At 47.3% G+C, this 27,015-nt stretch overlaps 2 protein-coding genes and 4 non-coding genes across 6 annotated transcripts in view; 5 read left to right on the top strand and 1 right to left on the bottom strand.

The window, feature by feature from the left end:
• LOC143747602 (transmembrane 4 L6 family member 1-like) overlaps positions 1-27,015 on the bottom strand; it is a 484,334-nt gene that overhangs the window by 50,053 nt on the left and 407,266 nt on the right. The window lies entirely within an intron of this gene.
• LOC143747598 (uncharacterized) overlaps positions 1-27,015 on the top strand; it is a 171,747-nt gene that overhangs the window by 75,152 nt on the left and 69,580 nt on the right. The gene's annotated exons all lie outside the window — the stretch shown is intronic.
• On the top strand, positions 15,642-15,714 carry trnav-aac (transfer RNA valine (anticodon AAC)). The gene has a single exon. It is a non-coding gene; the product is annotated as a tRNA-Val (tRNA).
• On the top strand, positions 15,838-15,910 carry trnav-cac (transfer RNA valine (anticodon CAC)). The gene has a single exon. It is a non-coding gene; the product is annotated as a tRNA-Val (tRNA).
• Positions 19,553-19,625, top strand: trnav-aac (transfer RNA valine (anticodon AAC)). Its single transcript has one exon. It is a non-coding gene; the product is annotated as a tRNA-Val (tRNA).
• Positions 19,749-19,821, top strand: trnav-cac (transfer RNA valine (anticodon CAC)). The gene has a single exon. It is a non-coding gene; the product is annotated as a tRNA-Val (tRNA).

Below are 27,015 nucleotides of genomic sequence, written 5' to 3'. Positions count from 1 at the left end.
TCAGAGCGGAGGGGTCGGAGAGGGGTTCGTGGCAACGCAGAGGGGTCTGCGGGGGTACACCGCCGATTTGACGCAGAAGCATAAAACAGGCCTAACTCTTGTGGGTCGCCACCACTCGCCATACTCGTCCTTAGTGCTGCTGTCTGTGACTCACTCACTGGACAGTCGTCGACCTGACAAAAAACTGCCTAAGGCGCGGGGCTACAGATTATGTGTCCCTAAAGAACCCGCGTATGTAACAGTAGTCCCGCATTACATTAATTAATTTGCATTTATTTTTATACAGTGTATTCTCCGTGTAAATTCATGCACCGAACTTCTTGTCTCTCTTCTCAGGAAGCAATGATGAAGATGAGCAGAATCGGGCATGTCGTCAGACCAAACCCTGCTCTAGAAAGGTGCCATCCAATGATGTTTCTCGTAATAAAGCATTAATACACATAGCAGAGATTTAATACAGTCATAGATCAGGATTCATGTCTCCTGCATGAGTAATGAATGATTATTGGTCTCTGTGTGTGAAGCTTTTACAGAAGGAAGTACGCTGTGTTTCTACGTCTTTATGATCATCAGAAGGAGTGTGTGGCGCTGATGGAGGATGATGGAGTTTGACACACAGACGGCCAGATTAAACACTAGAAGAGTCTGCTTCAAATGACCAAAAACACTAGATTTGTATTCATCTTAACATTATAAGTGTTCAGCCTTTTACACAAATGAGCAGGAGTGAGGAAAATATCACCAGATGAAACCACTTTATAAACAAGTGTTCGACCATAACTAGAATCAGTGTTGTAATATGCATTTCAGAGCAATAAAAGGCTTTTAAAAATATATACTTTTGCAATATTTATTATTTTGTGTGTGTGTGTGTGTGTGTGTGTGTGTGTGTGTGTGTGTGTGTGTGTGTGTGTGTGTGTGTGTGTGTGTTTGTGTGTGTGTGTGTGCGTGTGTGTGTGTGTGTGTGTGTGTGTGTGTGTGTGTGTGTGTGTGTGTGTGTGTGAGTGTGTGAGTGAGTGTGTGAGTGAGTGAGGTTGTGTGTTGTCTTTTTAACTTTAGGGTGGGGTTCCTCGCAGGAGAATGATCATATATGGGGATCTGAGGCATCTAAACGATTGAACAGCCCTGCTCTAGTAGAAAGGAGCCACTTGCGCTTCAGCCTAGTTAGTGCTCACAGAAAAGGACACAAAAATCTGAGGAAAAGGACCCAAGGTCTAGCTAGGACCAAGGAGCAGGACCGGAGCACAGAACGTTTTAATATTTTTATTAGTATAGAATGACTAACGTTTCGACCAGGGTGCGAACTACGGGGGAGCTAGGGGGAGCTCGTCTCCCCTTAATAAGACATGGGCTCCCCTGAAAACGTGATTCATGAAATTTTGGGGGGGTCTCAAAAAATATTGACAATGTTTCATTTTTACGTGCAATTTCAGTTTTGTGTAATGTGATCATCGTGGAGAATTATGTCTAAAATAGCAAAATATCATTCATTCATGCATGTATGATGGCGATTTAAACCTAATTCACTTCAATAAAGAAAACTGTACATGCTATTCATGAGCATCAAGGTGTGGTGGCGCTGCGGTGCAAATTCCAATCATGGTTAGTAGGCTACATGTTAACTCAAAGATTCGTAGAAAAAATATAAACTGTGGAGGCCATTGATCTGCGCGCGAAGTCCTTGAAATCCATTTCTTGTTAAGGTAAGGCATGTTATTCCCAATTATGTTGTGGCTGGGTTGTTATAGGTCTGCGTGACTCTCGATTTCTTAGGCCAAATAGAACGGAGGAATTATGGTATTCTGTAGCCTGACGAGTAATTTAACCCTTGTTCAAGTCAAAGACAGACTATGTAGCTATAGACTATTTGGGGATGGTAGTTTGCTGTTTGACTTATCAATTTGTGTCGATAAAGTATAATAGGGTGAATCATGTATATAGTGCTTGCATAGTGCATATATTTGTAGCTGTTATGTATCTTTGTAAGTCCTTGAAATTAATAGGTTTCAAAGCGCAGCGTTCCGCGTCCTGTCTAAAAGGTGCTTCAGTCCTCGGCGCGCGCAAGTCAAGTCAAGTCAAGTCAAGTCAATTTATTTATAGAGCACAACATAAACACAACATTAGTTGATCCAAAGTGCTTTACAGACGGTCAAAAATAAAAATTAAAAATTAATAAAGAAAACTATTAATAATAATAAACGAATAAAAGAACATTTCTACGTACATTTACACAGTGTACCATACACAGCGTCACTCAAATGCAAGAGTATAAAAATGAGTCTTTAGGCTAGATTTAAAAGCATTGAGCGATGGAGAGGCCCTGATATTAAAGGGTAAGCTGTTCCAAAGTTTAGGTGCAGCAACCGCGAAAGCTCTATCGCCTTTTGATTTGCAACGTGAACGAGGAACTGATAAAAGAAGCTGGTTACAGGATCTTAATGACCTAGAGGTTGTATGTGGCTGGATAAGTTCATAGAGATAATCCGGGGTTGATTTTTGGAGAGCCTTATATACAAAAAGAAGGACCTTAAAATCAACTCTAAACTTGACAGGGAGCCAGTGCAATGAAACAAGAACAGGAGTAATATGCTCCCGTTTTTTTGTTCCTGTCAGCAGTCTGGCTGCCGCATTTTGGACCATCTGAAGCCGAGATAGAGTGCTTTGTGGAAGACCGACATATAGAGAATTACAATAGTCCAGTCTAGAAGAGATTAGTGCATGGATGACAATTTCAAGATCTTTTTGAGAAAGAAAATGTTTTACCTTCGCAACAGATCTGAGGTGGAAGAAGCTACTCTTTACAACCGTGTTCACCTGTTTGTCGAATTGTAGTGAAGGGTCAAAATAGACCCCTAGATTTTTTACATAGGGTTGTAAGCTATCACTGAGGGAGCCTAACCTACTTGTCAGAGTAGTATTGAGTGCAGTGGGGCCTAGCAGAAGCACCTCAGTTTTGTCAGTGTTTAGTTGCAGGAAATTGTTCGCCATCCAAATTTTCACTTCATCAAGACATGATAAAAGGAGTTGTATAGAGAAATCATTTTCAAGTTTGATTGGAAGGTAAAGTTGTAGGTCATCGGCGTAGCAGTGATAGTTTATGCCATGTTTCTGGAGAATGGAGCCCAGGGGAAGCATGTAGAGTGAAAACAACAAAGGGCCAAGAATAGAACCCTGGGGAACACCATAAGTGACGGGTGCAGTAGGTGAGGTAAACGACCCGATATTTACTGGAAACGTCCTTTTCGTGTCAAAAGCTGCACTCAGATCTAGCAGTAACAGAATGACAGATGACCCTGAATCAGTAGACAACAATAGATCATTTGTAACTTTAAGCAAGGCTGACTCTGTACTGTGAAGTGCTCTAAAACCAGATTGTAACTTATCCAAAATGTTAAAGGCATCTAAGTAAGAAGTAAACTGTGAGAGCACTGCTTTCTCTAAAACCTTTGAAATGAATGGGAGTTTAGAAATTGGCCGGTAGTTACTAAGAACAGATGGATCAAGGTTAGATCTTTTTAGCAAGGGCTGTACAGAAGCATGCTTAAAAGACTCAGGGAAAACCCCAGTGGACAGAGAACTGTTTATAATAGTTAAAAGCGCAGGGCTAATAGTGTCTAATACCTCTCTAAGCAAACGGCCAGGCAGTACATCAGATTGACAGTATGTCACTTTCATTTTGGAAATTAATGCACTTAATTGAGACTGAGACACTGGTTTAAAACTAGTAAAATTACTAGAAGGAGAGATAAGGGGAGAAACAGCCGTGTCAGAAGGAGAGAGGCGAGATCTGATATCTAGTATCTTCTGTACAAAGAAACCTAAGAATTCTATACAGGTCTCGAGATTGCCAGCAGGAGCTGAGCAGGTGGCTGGATTAAGAACTGAGTTTATAGTTTTAAAAAGAACTTGTGGCCTGTTTGCATTCATAGCAATTAAATTTGAAAGATATTGAGACTTTTCATCACTGACCGACTTTTGATAGGTGGCAAGACAATCTTTTAAAATTTGATAAGAGACCTGTAGCCCGTCCTTTTTCCACCTGCGCTCAGCCCTTCTGCATTCCCGTCTGAGCACACGGGTAGAGTCATTTAACCAAGGTTGAGAGTTTGATTTAGGTTTTTGCCTTCTAGGCTTCAAAGGGGCAACAATATCCAATGCAGTAGAGCAGGCAGAGTTGAAGACGAGAACCAACTCATCAGTGTTCATATCAGGTGACAAAGAGACCTCACAATTAGAAAAGGTGGTTGAGAATTCTAGTGCAGTAGTGGCATGAAAAACACGGGAGCAGCACACAGGCTGAAAGAGGACGGGCTGTACATATGGAACTGCAGGTTCAAATAAAACAGAATAGTGATCAGAAATACCAGCATCAAATACTTCACATGAATGCATAGAGAGACCACGAGTCAAAATAAGATCTAGTGTGTGGCCCAGGTTGTGAGTAGGAGAAGAGACACACTGTGCGAAACTGAGTGAGTCAATGAGGTTCATAAAATTTTTGAAAAAAATGCCTTGGAAAATCCAAGGCATAAGATGAGAAGAAGTTGTTCATAATGAATGTTTTATTTGATAGTGATCTAGCGTTTACTAGAGCCATTTTCACTGAAGGCTGAGCTGATGCAGAGGAAGTTTTAGCTGGTGATAGGGCCCCAAGTGGGGCATATTCCAGAGAACGGTGATTTGCAGAGTTAATATTTCCGCCTTCTCTGCGAGATTTTGTAGACAGCCGACGAGAGGAAGACCAGACGACGGGAATAATACATCCGTCAACTGAGTCAACTGAGTGAGCTGAAGTAGAGAGCCCAGTACAATGTTTGTGGGAGCCCCAATGTATGTAACGAGGCCGGCGGGCGATACCAAGAGCAGCGCAGTGATTGTAAAGATTAGTGGGCAGCGATGACCGAACTTTAGGGTTCAGATGGTGCAGATCCAACGACGAATAAAAAGTCATGTCATAAAAACCCCACCGGCAAAAAGGCAGCAAAGTTTCTTGAGACAGCGCGCAAAAATAAAAAGAAGCAGATAAAAAAGTTACGTGCAATAAAAAGAGGATGATCATCCTAGAGACGCGCATACCCAGCCAGATTTTTAAACCACGTTAGCCAGCACACCGGGCAGCTGAACTACTACACAGTGCAAGTATGTGGAAGATACAGCCCTTTCTAAGACCATATCAACCTGACTAGCATATGGCAACCAATAGTCCGAGAGAAAGTAGAAGCTTACTCACGGAAAACAGTTGAAGTAGCCTGTTTGCTTCGGTGGCGAAAGCTCGCGTTTGGCAGGTAGCAGCTTGACTGAAGGGATGCAGAGACAATTTTTTAAACAGCACCGTAATTCAGCGTTTAAAATCAGCGTTGAAAAAAAAACACGCTTGAGTAGTCCATAATTAGTCCACAGTTTGTCACGAAAACAAAAGGATAGCGAGATAGCGAGAGAGCAGCGGCTGTCAGAACACGCCAGCGTTCGCTCAGACCGGAAGTGCACGAACCCCAACCCCCCCTGTATGTATATATAGATAGATAGATAGCCTATATATATACACACACACAAACATACACAAAAAAAGTGTACATGCAGACCCGCTAACAACATGTCTATAATTAACTAAAAATGTGAATTATAAAAAACATGAATTTTAGAAAGCATGAAAGATGTGGGCACTGCACCCATTGCTCTAACTCAAATGACACAAAACAATTTTTCCATCCCCAGTCAGGTAAAAAATACAATATTGTAACACCACCCATGTGATTTACATGTTGAAATGTCCATGTGGGTTGGAGTACGTAGGTCAGACTAAACGCCCCCTCAAACTACGCATTTGAGAACACAAAGCAGCAATTCATAACAGAAATATGGACTATGAAATTGCGAGGCATTATGTACAAGCTAATCATGGTTCCAATGCGTCCTTAAAATTTTGGGGTATTGAAAAACCAAAATCCCAGCGAGGAGGTGACATAGTGAAGTCCCTACTACAACGGGACGCTTTCTGGATTTTAACTCTTAACACAGTAGAACCAAATGGCCTTAATGAGGAACTGGGCCTTTCATGCTTTCTATAATTCATGTTTTTTATAATTCACATTCTTGGTTAATTATAGACATGTTGTTAGCGGGTCTGCATGTACACTTTTTTTTGTGTATATGTTTGTGTGTGTGTATATATAGGCTATCTATCTACATACAGGGGGGGTTGGGGTTCGTGCACTTGCGCGCGCCAAGGACTGAAGCACCTTTTAGACAGGACGCGGAACGCTGCGCTGCGCTTTGAAACCTATTAATTTCAAGGACTTCCAAAGATACATAACAGCTACAAGTATATGCACTATGCAAGCACTATATACATGATTCACCCTATTATACTTTATCGACACAAATTGATAAGTCAAACAGCAAACTGCCATCCCCAAATACTCTTTTAATCGACGATTGCTTATGGCTTATAAGTAACTTAAATAAAACTAGCTACATTACTAGTTCTCATTAAAGAGCTACATTTGATTCTATTCGATACATTCAGGTTCCAAAGGCTTACTCTCAGTACGGTTGACTCTTCTCAGTCTCTCAGGTGCCAAAGGCTTACTCTCAGTACGGTTGACTCTTCTTAGTCTCTCAGGTGCCAAAGGCTTACTCTCAGTACGGTTGACTCTTCTCAGTCTCTCAGGTGCCAAAGGCTTACTCTCAGTACGGTTGACTCTTCTCAGTCTCTCAGGTGCCAAAGGCTTACTCTCCGTACGGTGAACTCTTCTCAGTCTCTCAGGTGCCAAAGGCTTACTCTCAGTACGGTTGACTCTTCTGAGTCTCTCAGGTGCCAAAGGCTTACTCTCAGTACGGTTGGTTCTTCTGAGTCTCTCAGGTGCCAAAGGCTTACTCTCAGTACGGTTGACTCTTCTCAGTCTCTCAGGTGCCAAAGGCTTACTCTCAGGATGGTTGACTCTTCTCAGTCTCTCAGGTGCCAAAGGCTTACTCTCAGTACGGTTGGTTCTTCTCAGTACAACAGGTGTAGGAAGCTTACGGCTGTGAAGGAGCGTCGACTGGACAGCAAGTAGGTACTCCACGTACGTTTGGTCTTCCCAATACGTCGGTGCAGTAGGCTTAGGGCTGTGAAGGAGCGTCGACTGGCAGCAGGTAAATCCTCTAAATACGGTTGGTTCTTCTTAGTTCAACAGGTGCAGAAAGCTTACGGCTGTGAAGGAGCGTCCACTGGACAGCAAGTAGGTACTCCACGTACGTTTGGTCTTCCCAATACGTCGGTGCAGAAGGCTTGGGGCTGTGAAGGGCGTCGACTGGGCAGCAGGTAACTGGGTTTATTCCCACTCCCAAGAACAGCGAGGATGAGACGAGAATGCACCGGCCTCAGATGGAACACACTCCGAACAGCAGGTAACTGGATTTTCTCCGTCCCCCAGAACAGCATCAATAATGAAGCAGAGTACAACAGGATTTAGATACACAACACTCAGAACAACGGGTACCTGAGGTTTCCTCCGTTCTCCACAACAGCAACGATGAGACAAATGCAGCGGGCTTCAGATGGGACGCACTCAGAACAGCAGGTAACTGGATTTTCCCCGTCCTCCAGAACAGCATCAATGATGAATCAGAATACAACAGGCTTTGGATATTCAATACTCAGAACAGCAGGTAACTGGATTTTCCCTGTTCTCCAGAACAGCATCAATGATGAATCAGAATACAACAGGCTTTGGATATTCAACACTCAGAACAGCAGGTAACTGGATTTTCCCCGTTCTCCAGAACAGCATCAATGATGAATCAGAATACAGCAGGCTTAAAGTCCGTTTTCACTTAATCTCTTCCTCAGAAAACTCCCGACTGTAACACAAGGCAAGACCGATGGACACGTGACAGAATTCTGTACAGTAAGCATTCAATAATTCCACTTCAACCACACACCGTGGGACACAGCATTAACTCACGGCACTCTCATCCACTCCGTGAAATTTAAGGTCACGGCCAACCTCCTCGCTCTGGACAGCGGGGGTAGTAAGACGGAAGAATTCAGCGACTGCAATCACAAATCCTAACAGCTGTCTTCTCATTCAGACGTCTGGACTCCGTTTTTTATGTCATTTCTCCTCATATATAATGTTTTCGTGTATAACCCACATATAATACAGCCAGTAGAAGGTTGGTACTTATCTTCACCCCAGTAAGTGGACTCGATAATACTTCATAGATGACTTCGCCCTCTGCCTCTCTGTTCTCCGTCACCCAGTTCTTCGTAGCGGATTCCCTTCCCACGGATCAATCTAGCCAGCCGATTTGTCCCACAGAAATCTCTCACTCTCTCTCAGCAAGAAGAAAAGTTAGAACGCCGCAGCAATCCCACCCAACCCACTCAGTCTCTCAAAGTTTTGCTTTTGTCTATTCCTAAAAGCGACATGTCCCAATCGTCACACAGTCACTTAATGCGCCACACCTGCTGTCACTTTGCCATCAGCGGCTGCTGTTCCTATGGTAGCGACGCATCTGAGGCCGGCTTGGTGTTCAGTTGAAACCGCTCCGTGGGCTGTGTAGTTCCGTCTCTAGTTCGTCACCTTGTGACAACTTCACCAAGGATACGGCTCACTTCAGGACTCAAACGGTAAGTAAGAAGGTAAGAGTTCTTCTCAATACAGAATCCTTTCGTCAGTGCACAGTAGTGGGACAATGATTCAAAGGCTTACTTCACCAGCGATGCTGCATACTTCCAGACTCAGACGGTAAGTAGGAAGGTAAGGATTCTTCTCAGTATAGGATACTTTCGTCAGTGCACAGTAGTGAGACAGTGATTGAAAAGCTTACTTCACCAGCGATACTGCATACTTCTAGACTCAGGCGGTAAGTAGGAAGGTAAGAATTCTTCTCAGTATAGGATACTTTTGTCAGTGCACAGTAGTGAGACAGTGATTTAAAAGCTTACTTCACCAGCAATACTGCATACTTCTAGACTCAGACGGTAAGTAGGAAGGTAAGAATTCTTCTCAGTACAAGATACTTTCGTCAGTGCACAGTAGTGGGAGACGGTGGTTTAAAAGCTTACTTCACCAGCAATGCTGCATACTTCTAGACTCAGACAGTAAGTAGGAAGATAAGTATTTTTCTCAGTATAGAATACTTTCGTCAGTGCACAGTAGTGAAACAATGATTTTAAAAGCTTACTTCACCAGCGATGCTGCATACGTCTAGACTCAGGCGGTAAGTAGGAAGGTAAGGATTCTTCTCAGTATAGGATACTGTCGTCAGTGCACAGTAGTGAGACAGTGATTTAAAAGCTTACTTCACCAGCAATGCTGCATACTTCTAGACTCAGACGGTATGTAGGAAGGTAAGAATTCTTCTCAGTACAAGAAACTTTCGTCAGTGCACAGTAGTGGGAGACGGTGGTTAAAAAGCTTACTTCACCAGCCATGCTGCATACTTCTAGACTCAGACAGTAAGTAGGAAGGTAAGGATTCTTCTCAGTATAAGATACTTTCAGCAGTGCACAGTAGTGAAACAGTGACTTAAAAGCTTTCTTCACCAGCGATGCTGCATATTTCTAGACTCAGACCGTAAGTAGGAAGATAAAGATTTTTCTCAGTATAGAACACTTTTTGTCGGTGCACAGTAGTGAGACAGTGGTTTAAAAGCTTACTTCACCAGCGATGCTGCATACTTCCAAACTCAGACGTTAAGTAGGAAGGTAAGGATTCTTCTCAGTATAGAATACTTTCGTCAGTACACAGTAGTGAAACAATGATTTAAAAAAATTACTTCACGAGCGATACTGCATACTTCCAGACTTAGATGGTAAGTAGGAAGGTAAAGGATTCTTCTCAACATAGGATACTTTTCGTCAGTGCAAAGTAGTGAGACAGTGATTTAAAAGCTTACTTCACCAGCGATACTGCATACTTCCAAACTCAGCTGTATCACTCTGGGCTTCTGATGGAGAGCAGATATAATAACTTTTCACAAACGTGTAAGCAGGGGTTGGGGCCGCTTCTCAGTAAAAGCACATCACACTCGTGTTCACTTCAAATCCACAGCCATGAATCAATGTATATAAATAAGGCAAAAACACTGCAATTCACTCACACGATAGGGCTGATCAGAGGCCTCAATCCATTCGTTACACTCCCGTGGGGGATATTTAATCCTCAGTTCCTCCTCAACACACTCTGAAACACATAGCTTCCCCAACAGTCAGATTTACATTCACTGCATCCTCTTCAAGCTTTTCGAATGTTCATAAGATGAAATCAATTCACTTATCTTTCTCTCTTCCCCACATCCAGACAACTTCCCCGAGTAAAGCTTGAGCCCCAAACTGCTCCAAAAACAAAACAGACCACATCCACGTCCCGTTCCCCGAAACCTCTCTGGATAGCCCTTTTATCTTTGGCTTGTGAAGCCAGACACCTGTGTGAACGCCGCTCCTCTCTCTCTTGCACCTGCAGTGCATTAGCGCTAATCAGGCCTGGCAATGTTTCTGCCACACCTGGAACTGGAGTGGGATGTGTCTCACACAAATCATTCCCTCGAGAAACTCGTGACTCACCAAGAGGGTTCCGCTCACTACGCGTTTTTGTCACCCGTGACATCCCCCCCGCCAATCGGTTCTAGTCCCGAGAACCTGTGTTCTTCAATTCCATTCGCCATACCTCTCAGGAGGCTGTCCTCGGGTGTCCCGCTGAGATCGTCGGGGTGGCGAGGGCGGAGCCACTCTTGCTTCAACTTCAGGGTCCCTCGGGACCACAGACCACCCTACCATGAGTACCTCTGGGGCGGGTGGTGCACTTGGGGCCTCGGCCGCTAGCTGCGAATAGTTCGGACATGGACGGAGCAAGTTTCGATGGAGCACCCGTATCGGTCCTGGTTTCCCCTCGGGTCGTACCGAGTAAACTGGAGCATCAGGCCCTTGTCGTCGTTCCACCACATATGGCGTCGACTCCCAGCGATCGCTGAGCTTCCCCTTCCCTGAGCGCCGGTTGTCCCTTACCAGCACTCGCTCCCCTGGTAACAAAGGGGCCTCTCGGGCAGTCCGGTCGTATAGCCGCTTGTTCTTGGCGGCTGCTGCACTCAGATGATCTGAGACTCGTCGGTAGGCATCGAGCAGTTGGTGGTGGTGCCGATTCACCCAGTCAGTGGTACTATACCCTCTTTCTGCAGCCTCGGTCCCCAGGAGCAAGTCCACAGGTAAGCGGAGATGGCGCCCAAACATAAGGTAGGAAGGAGCATACCCGGTGATACTGTGCATACTATTGCTATAGGCTTGCAACAGAGAGGGGAGACTCTCGGCCCATTGGCCCTGTTGTTCACTCTCTAGGGTCCCCAATAACCCCAACAGGGTCTTGTTCAACCTTTCGCACCCCCGTTACCCTGAGGATGGTATGAGGTCGTATGGGTCTTCCGGCACCCATAAAGGTGGCTCAGCTCTTGGATCACTCGGTACTCAAAATTTGAACCTTGGTCTGAGTGTAGGGTCTCTTGGGAGCCAAAAGGTTGTATCACTGCCCTCCAAAGGGCGCTGGCTGTGGTAACTGTCGTCTGATCTACAGTGGGGATGGCCCAGGCGTATTTAGTTAATAGGTCAGTCATCACCAGGATATTTTGAAATCGATCCGTCGGCCGACCTAAAGTCAGGAAATCGATTCCTATGATGTGCAGAGGTGCTTTGGGCCACAGGGGGACCAATGGGTCTCGGACTTCCTTCCTGCGTTTGAACAACGTACACCGTGGACAACTCTGAACGAACTCCTCAACTTTTTTTTCCATCCTAGGCCAGTATAAATACCTCCTCAGCAGAGACAGCGTCTTCTCTTGGCCCTGATGGCCAGTATGGGTGTGGAATGCAGTCAATAGCTCCGAGACTTGGCCCTCCGGTACCACCACCTGGTGTACTGTCTCCTGTGTTCGGGGATCTCGCATCGAACGGCAGATTACCCCTTCTCTAAGTCGCAGCCTCTTCCACTGCCTTAGGAGCTGTTGTATTCCCACCGTCTGAGCCCGCTTTCCTCTGCTCTCGGCATGTATCCCTGTCTAAGATACAACGTAACCTGACACAGGTCTGCATCTCCCAGCTGCAGCCTTCTCCACCGCCCGGGGTCCCACCCCCAACTAGACGGAACAGCCCTCAGGGTCCCGGGAGCTTCCAACATTGCCATCAGCAACTCGTCTTCAGGGCCAGGGGTACAAAGGGGTGTTTGGTTGTCCCTCCGGATGACTGGGAGTCTGGACAGGGCGTACGCATTTACGTGTTCTCTGCCGGGTCGGTATTTAAGCTGTTAATCATAATTTGCTAGTTGTGCCACCCAACGCTGTTCTACTGCCCCCAACTTGGCGGTCTGAAAGTGTACTAATGGATTATTATCCGTAATCACCGTCACCTTTGCTCCCAACAGGTAATCTTTGAACTTCTCCGTCATGGCCCACTTCATTGACAGTAGTTCGATTTTGAAGGAACTGTAAGTTGCCGCGTTCCGCTCTGCGGGATGTAAACTTCGACTTGCGTATGCAATCACTCTCTCCACTCCTTGGTGCTCTTGGGCCAACACGGCTCCCAAACCTGCATTGCTGGCGTCAGTGTACAGAAGGAACGGCTGGGTGAAGTCTGCGTAGGCCAAGATAGGGGCCCTCAGAAGTTCCTGCTTGAGGTTCTGGAAAGCGGTCTCACAGGTGGAATCCCAATGCACTGACGGGGAGCCTTTGCCACGGGCACGTCCGGAACCAGCAAGGAGTTGGTTCAATGGCCTAGCATGCCCAGATAATCATTTTATAAAGCGTCGACAATATCCCACGAACCCCAGGAACGACCGCACCTGTCTCACTGCCCGGGGTGGCTCCCACCCTTGGACAGCCGCCACCTTCTCCGGGTCGGGGGATATCCCTGCAGCACTGACACGATGTCCCAAGAACGGTACCTCCTTCCGCAATAACTGGCATTTGTCTGGCCTAAGCTTTAGCCCATATTTCTCCATGGCCCTGAACACTTCCTGTGTTCCTCCTCCTCCCTAGGTGGTCCTCCTCCCACCTAGATGGTGCAGGTGAGTGCGGAAGTCAGGGGAGAAGATGATCACATCGTCCAGGTATACCAGCGTTGAGTCGACCAGTTGTCCCCCTAGACAGTGCTGCATCAAGCGCTGAAAGGTCGCAGGAGCATTGCACAGGCCAAACAGCATCCGGTCCCATTCAAATAACCCAAATGGGGTGGTGAAGGGTGTCTTCTCTCTATCTCGGTCGTCTACCTGCACCTGCCAGTATCCACTCGCCAGGTCCAATGTGGAGTACCACGCCGCTTGTGTGAGACAGGTGAGTGAGTCTTCAATCCGTGGCAACGGGAATGTATCTTTCTTCGTTACACTGTTGAGTTTGCGGTAGTCAACGCAGAACCTCCAAGCTCCCGTTTTCTTCTGAACCAGAACAATTGGCGCCGCCCACGGACTACTGCTCTCTCGAACAATTCCTCCCTCCAGCATCCCTTTCAACAGGGCGCGGACCTCGGCATAGAGGGTGGGTGGCACCGGACGATACCGCTCTTGGCTAGGCATCGCCTCACCGGTAGGTATTTGATGCCTCACTACCCCTGTGCAGCCATAGTCTTCTTCGTGGTTCGAGAACACATGTTGCCATTTTCTCAAGAGCTCCTGGAGCTGTAACACCTGTTCCTCCTCCAGATTTTCACCCTTCAGGGACTCTCCCATCAAATGGGTCGGCACCCCTCCTCCCACAGAGCCTGGTTCTGCCTCAACTGGGCGGACGGCGACTTCCACCCCCGCAGAGCTCACCTGCCTGAAGCAGACGTACTGATGCTCGTGAACCTGGGCAGAGCGTACCGAGGAAACTCGAACCAGACGTTGGTGTCGACGAAGGAGCACGGGGTAGGGATTGGCATTCCGCACCTTTACTGAGACTCGCCCACGGTGGATGGCCGTCAGCCCGTGTGCCACTTCAATGGGTTGACAGTCCTCATGGGGCTCCACCAGGACACAGGTACCCGTCCCACAGGGTCCTGCAGGTACTCGGACCCAAAGCACGGTCTCGCTCTGGGCTGGGACAGACAAAGCGTACCGACAGGCTACTCGACCGATGCCTTCTCTCTCCTTCACTTGACTAGCCACGTGCACTCTTCGGCAATCGGCCAGAATCCGGTCCCTGTCCTGCTTCGCCGATGACAGAGAAGTCCGAGCCGGCCGGCCCAGAAACAATTCCTCCGAGCAATCCAGTATAACGTTCCTCCCTAGGAGTGCTCGATGAATGCCAAGCAATGATCTCGGACGATAACGACCCCTTTCTGTTGGACGGGAACCCCTCGGACCAGAAAGTCTACCACGATGTACCCAGTGTAAGGGATGTCCAGACCATTTGCCCCCGTAAAGTCAGCCTAGAAGCGTCCACTGCTTGGAGCCGATGATCTGCAACCAACTCCTGGGCCAGGCTCTCCGAAAATAACGTAACTTGAGAACCTGTATCGACCAGACAATCTATCGTGACTCCGTTAGCTTGAACCTCCACGGTGGGACAGCGCCCAACCCTGTCGTCTCGTAAAACAGGAACAGAAGGAGGGTCACACAAAGGGGTCCCGGCCACTTGACCCACAGTAGCCGGTGGGACTAAAAACCCCCTTGAGAACCCCGACGGAGCCCACACTGACGACTGATGTGTCCCGGGTCTCCACAATTAATACAGATGGGCCTTCCCTGGTCATCCCACTGGAACCGGGGGCCCACAGGACGTAGGGGGCGGCGCACAGGAGCTCGCCCCTTCTCCGAATACGACCTCTCTCTCACCATAGATCCGCCCTCGACTCGACCCCGACGAAGTTCACCCAAAAGCCGGCCAAACTGCTCCCGCAATTTCAAGGAGTATGCCCGAAGAGTCTGCTTAGGCCCCTGTTGATAGTTAAAGAACTGGGCACGAAGAGTGGCCACCGGGGTAGAGTCTCCATATAATCCGGACAGGGAATCGAAGATAGTTTTCGCGGTAGCCCGTGTGGCTTCCGATGCAGCAAAAACTTCTCTTTTGGCTTCTCCTTCCAAAGACCCCAACACAAACTATACTTTCTGTGATGCACTCAGTCCCTGTAATCCGGCCAGATATTCCGTCTGCGCCTTCCAATCGTGCAAGCCCAACTCCGATCCTGGCCCTCCATAGTGCTGTGCCCAGGGAGCTCCCATAAAGATCGGCATTACTTTTGAGACAGGTGAAGGCCATCGTACCAAGGAGCTGTAAGGACTGCCATACCGAATGACCTCTGTTCTGTTGTTTGTGGAATTTACAGCCTGTCCACCACCGGTCCACCACCACCAGCCTGTCCATCCAGGGCCCTATGGGCAATGCAATGCATTCATACGCCTTACACCCCAAAAACGCAAAGTGTCCATTTCACCATTAACTTAAGCGGCAAATGGGCGTCCATTTGGAGCAGAGATCCCTCCGAGTGCTTAAGCGTCCAATGGCAACTTAAATTAATAGGGATATTTCCATGAACTACCTAATTTCCCTTACTTTTGACAAGGAGCTGTAGGCAGACTGCCATGCCAAATGACCTCTGTTCTGTTGTTTGTGGAATTTACAGACTATCACACTGCTTGCAGTGCAGATTATGGGAAGGAGCCATTTTCTAAAAAGCACATGTGCCTCATCAATAGGTTTTTGTTGTGTAGTGGTCATCACGTTCGCCTAACACGCGAAAGGTCCTCGGTTCGAAACCGAGCAGAAACAGCGGTTTGATTCTGACAGAAAATTTAAACTGTTTGCCACGCTAGGTGGGTGCAGCGCTTATTTCCTTTATATGCTTTTTAATAAGCGCGCACCTAAAGATTTATGTCTGCAACCTGAAGACGTGTTTCCGTAGTGTAGTGGTTATCACTTTCGCTTCACACGCGAACGGTCCCCAGTTCGAAACTGGGTGGAAACTGTGGGTGGTTTTTGCAAAAATTTCGTATGCGATTTTCTGTTGAGCAGGTCAGTACACTTGCAGGGATGCAGGCACATTTTCTGTCAAAAATAAAACAAATGACCGTTGAGGTTTCCTGTACAGTAATAAAAAATGTTTGGTCTGCCAACAAAATTAGCAGCTTTTTGCCATGTTTAAAACACTGGGCAGTCTATAGTTTCAGTCGCTTTTGAACAAGCGTACCCTAGAAGAGGTGGGACTGGCGTCCAAATCAAGATTCTGTAGTGTAGTGGTTATCACGTTCGCTTTACACGCGACAGGTCCTCAGTTCAAAACTGGGTGGAAACAAGTGGAGGCATGTTAAATATAAATGATGCAATTCGCTACAAAACCCTTACGCCCTTTAGGCCACCGGGTTAGGGAAGGGGTCCGCGGACAGCTTAAAAGGTAGTCCGTGGTAGGAGGTTAGTGGACCCCTGCGCGACGCCCCCTAGGTGATTTTTGGGGGACTGGCCGACGGCGCCGGGCTACGGGCGTCGGCCACAGTGTGTCAAATAAGTTACAGGTGGGCAAAGTAAGGGCCCACCCGTAACTTATTTGACGGGGTCCAAATAGGCTGTCCGTGGTCAATGCATTAATAGGTCATATCTCATAATTACAATGGTTTTATGTGGTCAAACCTATTGTAAACCACACTGGGGACACACTACAGCACACTGATGTACATTAAAGCTATTAATTATGCATAATTAGCCTAAATATGGACTGTCCATGAACAGCCTATTTGGACCCTGTCGAATAAGCTACAGGTGGGATGCTGTTTTTAACTTAGACATTTTCAGCGGGTGAATCCCCGTAATGATTAGGCGATTTCATCACATGTGGTGAAGTCCCACCTGCAACTTATTTGACGGGGTCCAAATAGGCTGTCCGTGGTCAATGCATTAACAGGTCATATTTCATAATTACAGTGGTTGTATGAGGTGAAACCTACTGTACACCACACAGGGGACACAATACAACACACTGATGTACATTAAAGCTAATAATTATGAATAATTATCCTAAAAATGGACTGTCCACGGACAGCATTTAGGGCACCCGTCAAATAGGTTACAGATTGGATGCTGTTTTTGACTGTAACGCACTTAACGGGGTACTACGGACCCCAGTCTTTGCGGATCGTCTGAGGGGACCCTGAGGGGCCACAGATTTCAAATCGGAGCCATTCGGAGCTATTGGGACCGTTGCGTGGGGATGTCCACCAAGCGCCTATGAAAATGAATGGGATAAGTTGCACGTGTCAGTGGCTCCCGCGCGGCCCCCGGGGGTCCGAGGGGCCCCAAACTCTACAAAAAGTTGCGTCACGTGGCCCTCTGCGACAGACAGAGCGGGCTAGGTCGAGACATGCCAAGTTTATTTTTAGCTATTTTTTATGCACCTCTCTGTCTCCCATTGATCTCTATGGGAGCATGTGTCTGCAAGGGTTAATTCAGCAGTTAGGATTAGACGGCCTACTAGGCTCAGGAAGCATCTAGAGCCACGATACTCTGGGGCCCGATTCGGGGGCCCGTGGCGGTCGTCCGTGACCAATCTCGAGGTCCTGCGACCTTTTGACCCATTAGGGCGACTGTTTATTTGACGTACCACGTGCAACTTATTCCATGGGGCTGTTGGTGGCAAATTAGCGCGAAAAAAGGTCAGAGGGACGCGGAACTCTAGGACCCGTCCCCGGGGCCCGTGACGAGACCCGCGTGTCGGTTTCGGGCCGATCGGGCGTTTCCTTCAAAGCGTTTGGCTGAAACATATACTTGTAACCTATCTAGAACCACCAAACCCGTGATCTAGAACCGGGGGCCCCCGGACCACCGCCGTGCCGAATTTGGGGCCGCTGCGACCTTTCGACCCCTTTTGGCCCCTGTTTTTTTGACGTCCCACGTGCAACTTATTCCATGGGGCTGTTGGTGGCCAATTAGCGTGAAAAAAGGTCAGAGGGACGCGGAACTCTAGAACCCGTCCCAGGGGCCCGTGACGAGACGCATACGTCAGTTTCGGGCCGATCGGACCTTTCTGTCCACCCTTCACCGAGCACATGGTCCAATTAATGGCAGCCCTCTTGCAAACACAGAAAGACATATGCTCAGTAGGACCAAAAGTGAGGAGATTTTTGCACAAAAAAATGATACACTTGGAACCGATCTAGAACCCTGCGATCCAGGATCTAGAACCGGGGGCCCCTCGACTACCAGGGCGGCGAATTTGGAGGCGGTGCGACCTTTCGACCCCTGTATTTCCGCCCTCCCACGTGCAACTTATTCAGTTTAAACTTCACAGGCGCTTCCAGGTCAAGGGGGGCTTTTTACGGCCAAACGAGCAGTTTTGGGCACGGAACTCTAGAACCCGTCCTCGGGGCCCGTGAAGGGACGCATATGTCAGTTTCGGGCCGATCGGGCGTTTCCTTCGAACCGTTTTGCTGAAACACATACTTAGAACCGATCTAGAACCACCAAACCCGTGATCTAGAACCGGGGGCCCGCGGACTACCGCCGTGCCGAATTTGGGGCCGCTGCGACCTTTCGACCCCTTTTGGCCCCTTTTTATTTGACGTCCCACGTGCAACTTATTCCATGGGGCTGTTGGTGGCCAATTAGCGCGAAAAAAGGTCAGAGGGACGCGGAACTCTAGAACCCGTCCCAGGGGCCCGTGACGGGACGCATACGTCAGTTTCGGGCCGATCGGACCTTTCTGTCACACGTCCACCAAACACCTGTGAAAATGAATGGGATAAGTCACACGTGTCAGTGGCCCCTGTTCGGCCCCCGGAGGTCCCACGGGCCCCAAACACTGCGTGCCGGGCCCCCTCGGGCCTCCGAACGACATATCAGGAGGACGAGTCTCTAGAACTCAGGGCTAATTTTTTTTCCACATTTGTTCAAGTTTCTCTTCAAAGGCCACTTGCACTCATAGTCAGCTCATAGACTGGAATTCCCTCTTGAAGGGTCAAACTGAAAACACACTCGGAACCGATCTAGAACCACCAAACCCGGGATCTAGACCCGGGGGCCCCCGAACACCCACCGCGTCGAGTTTGGGGCCGCTGCGACCTTTCGACCCCTTTTGGCCCCTGTTTTTTTGACGTCCCACGTGCAACTTATTCCATGGGGCTGTTGGTGGCCAAACAGCGCGAAAAAAGGTCAGAGGGACGCGGAACTCTAGAACCCGTCCCAGGGGCCCGTGACGGGACGCATACGTCAGTTTCGGGCCGATCGGGCGTTTCCTTCTAACCGTTTTGCTGAAACACATACTTAGAACCGATCTAGAACCACCAAACCCGTGATCTAGAACCGGGGGCCCCCGGACTACCGCCGTGCCGAATTTGGGGCCGCTGCGACCTTTCGACCCCTTTTGGCCCCTGTTTATTTGACGTCCCACGTGCAACTTATTCCATGGGGCTGTTGGTGGCCAATTAGCGCGAAAAAATGTCAGAGGGACGCGGAACTCTAGAACCCGTCCCAGGGGCCCGTGACGGGACGCATACGTCAGTTTCGGGCCGATCGGGCGTTTCCTTCGAACCGTTTTGCTGAAACACATATTTGGAACCGATCTAGAACCACCAAATGGGGAGGAGCCATCTTCTGAAAAGCACATGTGCCTCATCAATAGGTTTCTGTAGTGTAGTGGTCATCACGTTCGCCTAACACGCGAAAGGTCCTCGGTTCGAAACCGAGCGGAAACAGTGGTTGGATTCTGACAGAAAATTTTAACTGTTTGCCACGCTAGGTGGGTGCAGCGATCATTTCCTTTATATGCTTTTTAATAAGCGTGCACCTAAAGATTTATGTCTGCAACCTGAAGACGTGTTTCCGTAGTGTAGTGGTTATCACGTTCGCCTCACACGCGAAAGGTCCCCAATTCGAAACTGGGCGGAAACTGTGGGTGATTTTTGCAAAAATTTCGTAAGCGATTTTCTGTTGAGCAGGTCAGTACACTTGCAGGGATGTTTGTGGTTTAATCTCTTAGAAAAGGACAAAAATAAAACAAATGACCATTGAGGTTTCCTGTACAGTAATATAAGATGTTCAGTCTGCCAACAAAATTAGCAGCTTTTTGCCATGTTAAAAACACTGGGCAGTCTATAGTTTCAGTCGCTTTTGAACAAGCGTACCCTAGAAGCAGTGGGACTGACTTGCAAATTAAGATTCCGTAGTGTAGTGGTTATCACGTTTCCTTTACACGCAAAAGGTCCTCAGTTCAAAACTGGGCGGAACCAATTGGATGCATTTTAAATATAAATGCTGCAATTCGCTACAAAACCCTTACTTTTGAGACAGGTGAAGGCCATCGTACCAAGGAGCTGTAGGCAGACTGCCATGCCGAATGACCTCTGTTCTGTTGTTTGTGGAATTCACAGACTGTCACACTGCTTGCAGAGCAGATTATGGGAAGGAGGCATCTTCTAAAAAGCATATGTGCCTCATCAATAGGTGTCTGTAGTGTAGTGGTCATCACGTTTGCCTAACACGCGAAAGGTCCTCGATTCGAAACCGAGCAGAAACAGTGGTTGGATTCTGTCAGAAAATTTTAACTGTTTGCCACGCTAGGTGGGTGCAGCGATCATTTCCTTTATATGCTTTTTAATAAGCGTGAACCTAAAGATTTATGTCTGCAAACTTAAAACATGTTTCCGTAGTGTAGTGGTTATCACGTTTGCCTCACATGCGAAAGGTCCCCAGTTCGAAACTGTGGGTGGTTTTTGCAAAAATTTCGTATGCGATTTTCTGTTGAGCAGGTCAGTACACTTGCAGGGATGTTTGTGGTTTAATCTCTTTAGAAAAGGACAAAAATAAAACAAATGACCATTGAGGTTTCCTGTACAGTAATATAAAATGTTCGGTCTGCCAACAAAATTAGCAGCATTTTGTCATGTTAAAAACACTGGGCAGTCTATAGTTTCAGTCGCTTTTGAACAAGCGTACCCTAGAAGCGGTGGGACTGACGTCCAAATCAAGTTTCCATAATGTAGTGGTTATGACGTTTGCTTTACACGCGAAAGGTCCTCAGTTCAAAACTGGGCGGAAACAAGTGGAGGCATTTTCTATTCTTCAATAGGGAATTCATATCATCAAATTTCCAATGCATGTATGATATTACATGAATGTCAATCTGTTCAATAATCTCCTTCTTTTAGTTTACAAAGCCACGATTTGGGGGATCCATTAGTTCAGCAGCCAAACCCAGCCTAAATGTACAAAGGCGGATTCAGGTCTTCTATGGGGCACATCGAGCTGGTCCAGGACAGTCTGATTGGTAGACAGGTAACTCAGGCAACACACAGTACACCTGAGAGTCTCTGTTACCATAAGGCAGTACCTGTCGATGTCCAGGACCTTCCGTGCTCTCTTGTGGAGGCCATATCCAGTCAGCTGCTTCCCACATGCAGGACAGAACAGTCTGAACTTCCACAAGTGGTAGGGCATCCACACCAGAAGCCTGTGATTAAAAAAGCGATCTGGAGATGGAGCCTGGTGGTAGATGAGGGAAGGGACGGGTGGCTCATACCAGAGCTTCAAGTCTGTCCTAAGTCTGCCAGAGTGAAAGATCGCAGAAGCAATCCACCTCTGATCCTGTGAGGGGATTGTCTGCCTCATTTTAGTGGGCAGCCAAAATTGATCTGGCTCGGATGCAGGAGCAGGTCCGGGCATAGAAGGGGCAACATGCTCCTCCTGATTCAAAAGCAATGAAAGATTAGAGATGTAATATTAAAACATTGTTTCTCTCAAGTTTGCATACAAGTAATTCTACAAAGGGGCATTAGGGGACATTTCATGTCCATTTATGATAATAAGCCTATATTTTCTTCAAACAAAATTATATTTAAGGCAGATTTGAGAACTGGTTCTCAAATGATTTTTAAAAAAATCACTGTATACATGGCTAAATGGAAAAAAATAACACTCATATACATGTTTTACTTGAAGTTTAACATTCAATTTGTTTGTAATGGTTGACAAATTCACCAGGGAAACATAAACCAACAGTAATTTTTGTAATGTACCCCCTAATTTTTAGAATAAGCCACATGTACATGTACTTCACACACAGGAAGTAAGAGATGCCACAAAAAATAGATGGGCACTCACCAAGGATGTAAGAGTCGGACTAGCTGCAGAAGGAGGTCTGGCTGCAGGAGACAGACTGGCTGAAGGAGGTCTGGCTGCAGGAGACAGACTGGCTGAAGGAGGTCTGGCTGCAGGAGACAGACTGGCTGAAGGAGGTCTGGCTGCAGGAGACAGACTGGCTGAAGGAGGTCTGGCTGCAGGAGACAGACTGGCTGAAGGAGGTCTGGCTGCAGGAGACATACTGGCTGAAGGAGGTCTGGCTGCAGGAGACAGACTGGCTGAAGGAGGCCTGGCTGCAGAAGGAGGTCTGGCTGCAGAAGGAGGTCTGGCTAGAGGAGACAGACTGGCTGAAGGAGGTCTGGCTGCAGAAGGAGGTCTGGCTGCAGGAGACAGACTGGCTGAAGGGGGTCTGGCTGCAGAAGGAGGTCTGGCTGCAGAAGCAGGTCTGGGTGCAGGAGACGGACTGGTTTAAGGAGGTCTGGCTGCAGAAGGAGAAGCACTGGCTGCCGGTTGAATGCTTGAATGAGAAGGACTGGATGAAGGTGAAAGACTGGGTCTGGCTGAAGGAGGCGGACTGTGACTACCAGGCTATAAAGATACATATTGTACATTATCAACAACCATAATAAAGATGATGATGATGATGAAACATATTAAGGTCTTTTTACTTTTCCGTCTGATTTTGACACAGAAGTGAGTTAAAATCTACACGCCTTGTACAGAATTTTGTAATGTGTTTATAATAAAGTCATTCATATTTAAAAAGTAATAATTTATTTTCTGAAGCAGAAATGTGTAATATGAAGTAAATGCAAAATAAAAGTGTTTTTTATTTACCATAAAATAAATTACATAAGCAAATCTTCTCTTTTACACAAAGGTAAGCTTGTGACATTCGTGTCATACGCATGCTGAGGGAACGGACGCTGGGCAACAGTCCCACAAGACTTGTCAAACAGCTGAGGGAGAACCACGGGGAGGAGTGGCTTGACCGTTTGGCGCACTATATGGAGGAGTGTGCTGGTTTTATCAACCGCCCCAGCCTCTTACCTGTCATGTGCCAAAAGCCTCCAGAGCCCATTGATGTCCCTACTAGCAAGTGGCTGCTGTCAGTTTATGGGAGGGACATTATCAGTCGCATAGACCACATCAAGGCAAGCATAACCTCCACGTTTGGGACCATTTTGAAAATGGACTCAACCAAACAGGTAATTGTTTGACATTATTACTGATGTTTTAACTGTTGTGAAGTTTGAAAATGATTTGTGTTATGCTTTATTAATATTTTTAATTTGGTTGATTTTAGATCACAAAGAAGTTGGCAGGCACAGCCAGGGGAACAGCACAGTGGGTGACTTCTGTTGGCAATGAGACAGGACAAATTCTTATCAGTGTCTTGACTGCTCAGGAAGGTCCAGCACTGGACACCATGGTCTCCGGACTGATTAACAGGTACAGCCAGGCGGCCGTGGCTCCACCACTGCTGCTGTACGTGGACTGTGGCTGCTGCATAGAGAAGGGGCAGAGCAAGCTACAGGCCAGATTTGGAGGATGGCCTGACCTCAATATCAGGCTGGACATCTGGCACTTCATGCGTCGGCTGGCAGTGGGGTGCACCACTGATGCTCATCCTCTATACCCAGTCTTCATGTCACGTCTCTCTGCGTGCATTTTTGAATGGGACCCAGATGATGTGGCTTTGTTGCGGCGGGCAAAGAGAGAGCAACTGCAGGAGGAAGGTGTGCCTGTCATCACAGATAACCTTGTGGACCGACGCATCACCAAAAAAGAGCTGGCGCTCTATTGCCGTCGGAGGACTCGTGGGGTGGAGTCCACAACCCGCTACCTTGACAGGCTTCTGCAGGAACTGAAGGGGGATAAGGGGAGAGATATGATGGGGGTTCCTTTGCTGGACACAGTGAGGATAGAGCACATCTGGCGTGTTTGAGATGAGGCATGTTAAGTGATCCAGGATCCGCCAGGTGTGTTTCTCTACACTGTGACGGGCACCACCACCACCAAGGGAGGATTAGTTCTCATGAAGTACAGATGTGCTAGGGGCTCGACCTCACTTGAATCTTTCCACTGCCACCTAAACAGGTTCATTCCAGGTTTGTGGCTCATTGTGTTTGCAGTATAGTATATATTCAACACAATAGAACATCTAATATCACTTTATATTTTCTGAAGGAACTCATTATCCCAGTTTCATGATTTTCATTGTTCACTTCTTTACAGGAACCAGTGCTAAAACACTGAATTTTCAGTTGTATCTCCTGGAAGGCCTGAACAGGTGGAACCAAGACCAGGCAGCAGCATCAATTTCCACAAAATCCTCCCCTCTTCTCACCTACGTAGGGCAGGTGGTGCAAAGCATCAACACCAACAGCCTAAATGTTTTTGGAGAGAAGCTTGTCCCCACCTTCCAACCTCCTGCACAGTACACTGGTAAGACTCTCACTGTACATTTTACAGCACATGGTTCTTTGCTAATGCAAGGGCTATATGTTTAACACACTGCATTCTGTTTTTAGGGGAGCTAATTGGAGTAGACTATCTACTTAGTCAGACAGGGCAGCCACTTCAGTCAATAGATGCTGACAATGAGCAGACAGACCAGCTGCTGGAGGAAGTAAATGTAGATGAGCAGGATGAGGGATTTGAGGAGGACATCATTGAGGACCCTACACTGAGTTTCCTCCTTGAAGATGAAGCTAGCTATAACCCACCTACAATTCAGCCTGTTCATCCCTCATCTCAGTCTTCTGCTGCCTCATCATAGTCTGCTGCTGCCTCATCCCAGTCTGCCTTCTCCCAGTCTGCTGCTCCCTCATCCCAGTTTGCCTTCTCCCAGTCTTTTGCTGCCTCATCCCAGTCTGCCTTTTCCCAGTCTACTGCTCCTTCATCCCAGTCTGCTGCTCCTTCATCCCAGTCTGCTGCTACTTCATCCCAGTCTGCTGCTCCTTCATCCCAGTCAGCTGCTGCCTCATCCAAGTCTGCTGCTCCTTCATCCCAGTCTGCTGCTCCTTTATCCCAGTCAGCTGCTGCCTCATCCCAGTCTGCTGCTCCTTCATCCCAGTCAGCTGCTGCCTCATCCATGTCAGCTGCTCCTTCATCCCAGTCTGCTGCTCCTTCATCCCTGTCTGCTGCTCCTTCATCCCTGTCTGCTGCTCCTTCATCCCTGTCTGCTGCTCCTTTATCCCAGTCTGCTGCTGCCTCATCCCAGTCTGCTGCTGCCTCATCCCAGTCTGCTGCTGCCTCATCCCAATCTGCCTTCTCCCAGCCAGCTGCTGCCGCCTTCTCCTCTCAGCCAACTACATCCATAGACCAGTATGCACCAGGTTCCCCCACTCATGTGCCTGAAGAGCTTTTGGTATGTAAATTTCACAATAGGAACTTGCCACGAGCAAATTAATTTGTAATTCGACAAACTGATTAATACTACCATTAAGATGTAATTTCACTGATCTCTTTTTTTCTTTACCATTTAAAATGATAGTGTTTTAGGCTGTGGATGACCAGAACATTCCAGGAATGGACCGGGTGGACAGACTGGCTGAGTATTTGGTAGAGCTGAGGACAAGCACAGGGTTAACACTGAGCAGGCAGCAGGTATGTAAACATTTTGAATGTTTGTTAACTTGGAAAAGACCACACAAAACACAATGTGACTGTAAAAACAGTGTTACTGAACTATGTATGCGAAATTACCAGTTTCCTTTTAACTCTGCTATGCCTCTATACTTCTATCCTTCTTCAGGTTGATGACATTGTGTGCTTGTGGCAGAGCCTGCTTGAATATGACAAGCAGCGAGTGAAGTTTGCTGCCAGACACCAGGACAGGCTGACAACAGGGAGGTTCAGGTCTCCAAAAAAGAAGGCTGTTTTCAACCCTGGAGTGGACAGCCTGAAACGGAGTGTGTTGGCATCTACAGCTTCACCTGCCCAATGGCCAGACTGCTGTCGTCTCGTGGAGGCCATTTTCATCAGGCTCTGTCGCATCCATCAAAGTACGAGGAAGAAAGAGAAGGTGACGCTGAGTCGCTGGTCTCTCATTTTACAAGATTACCGAAAGATCCGGCAGCTGATCCTGTCTAATGGTGCCATCATGCAGGACACTACTCTCCAGCTGGTGGAGGTAAATCAGACCACTCTGGTTCAGTGGCACAACGGCAGGGTTAAGAAGCAAGATCAGACTCTTCTGCTTCAGGGGATCGATCTGCCTGACCCTCTTGGTATTGCTGCTGAGGCTCTCCCACCTGCCAGTGTACGTGCTGTTGCTCCACCCCAGGTCCAGGGAGAGCAACATATTTACAAACTGCCACAAAGCACAGCTGGGCAAGCTAGATTAAAAAGGCGCATCACTAGCTATACAACTGAGGCAGTCATACCCAAGCTGACAACCCTGAGGCCAATAATTCCTCGGCCCGTTGGCAGCCTTCAACCAGAACCTGTCCTTCCCAGCCCCAGCGCGACTGTCCCTCTTGCCTCCCACACTACCCCTACCTTCACACTGTTTGTTGTCCCCCAAAACCCTTTTCCTGTAGCCCCAGCCACTCCCAGTTTCGTCCTCCCAGCTCCTGCCACAGTCAGTCAATCTCAACCCACCGTCCCTCGTCCATACCACAGAAAGGTTGAGGCAAATACCTGCAGGAAGTGTGGACAATTTAGGACAGCAGCGACTGGGCACAGCCAGTTTAGAGGGACTATCTACTGCCCTGTCACAGAGACACTTACGAAAGAACAGTGGCTTGAAAAAGTAAAGAAAAAGAAATAGCTAATTTTTTATATATTTTGTATATTTTTTTATATATACATTACATTATTTTATGCATATATATATATATATATATATATATATATATATATATATATATATATATATATATATATATATATATATACTCACTACTATGTATATAGTTTTATAAAGTTTTTTATCTTTGTGTGTTTATTACTATTATATATGTTATTTATTATTAGGTTGGGGGTTCGACCCCACTCAGG

Source organism: Siphateles boraxobius, unplaced genomic scaffold (genome assembly GCF_051911475.1).
Source record: "Siphateles boraxobius isolate OS27281-9 unplaced genomic scaffold, OSU_SipBor_1 23, whole genome shotgun sequence".
NCBI lineage: Eukaryota > Metazoa > Chordata > Actinopteri > Cypriniformes > Leuciscidae > Siphateles > Siphateles boraxobius.
Note: the sequence above shows the minus strand (reverse complement) of the source record. Positions and strands in the feature narration are given on the sequence as shown.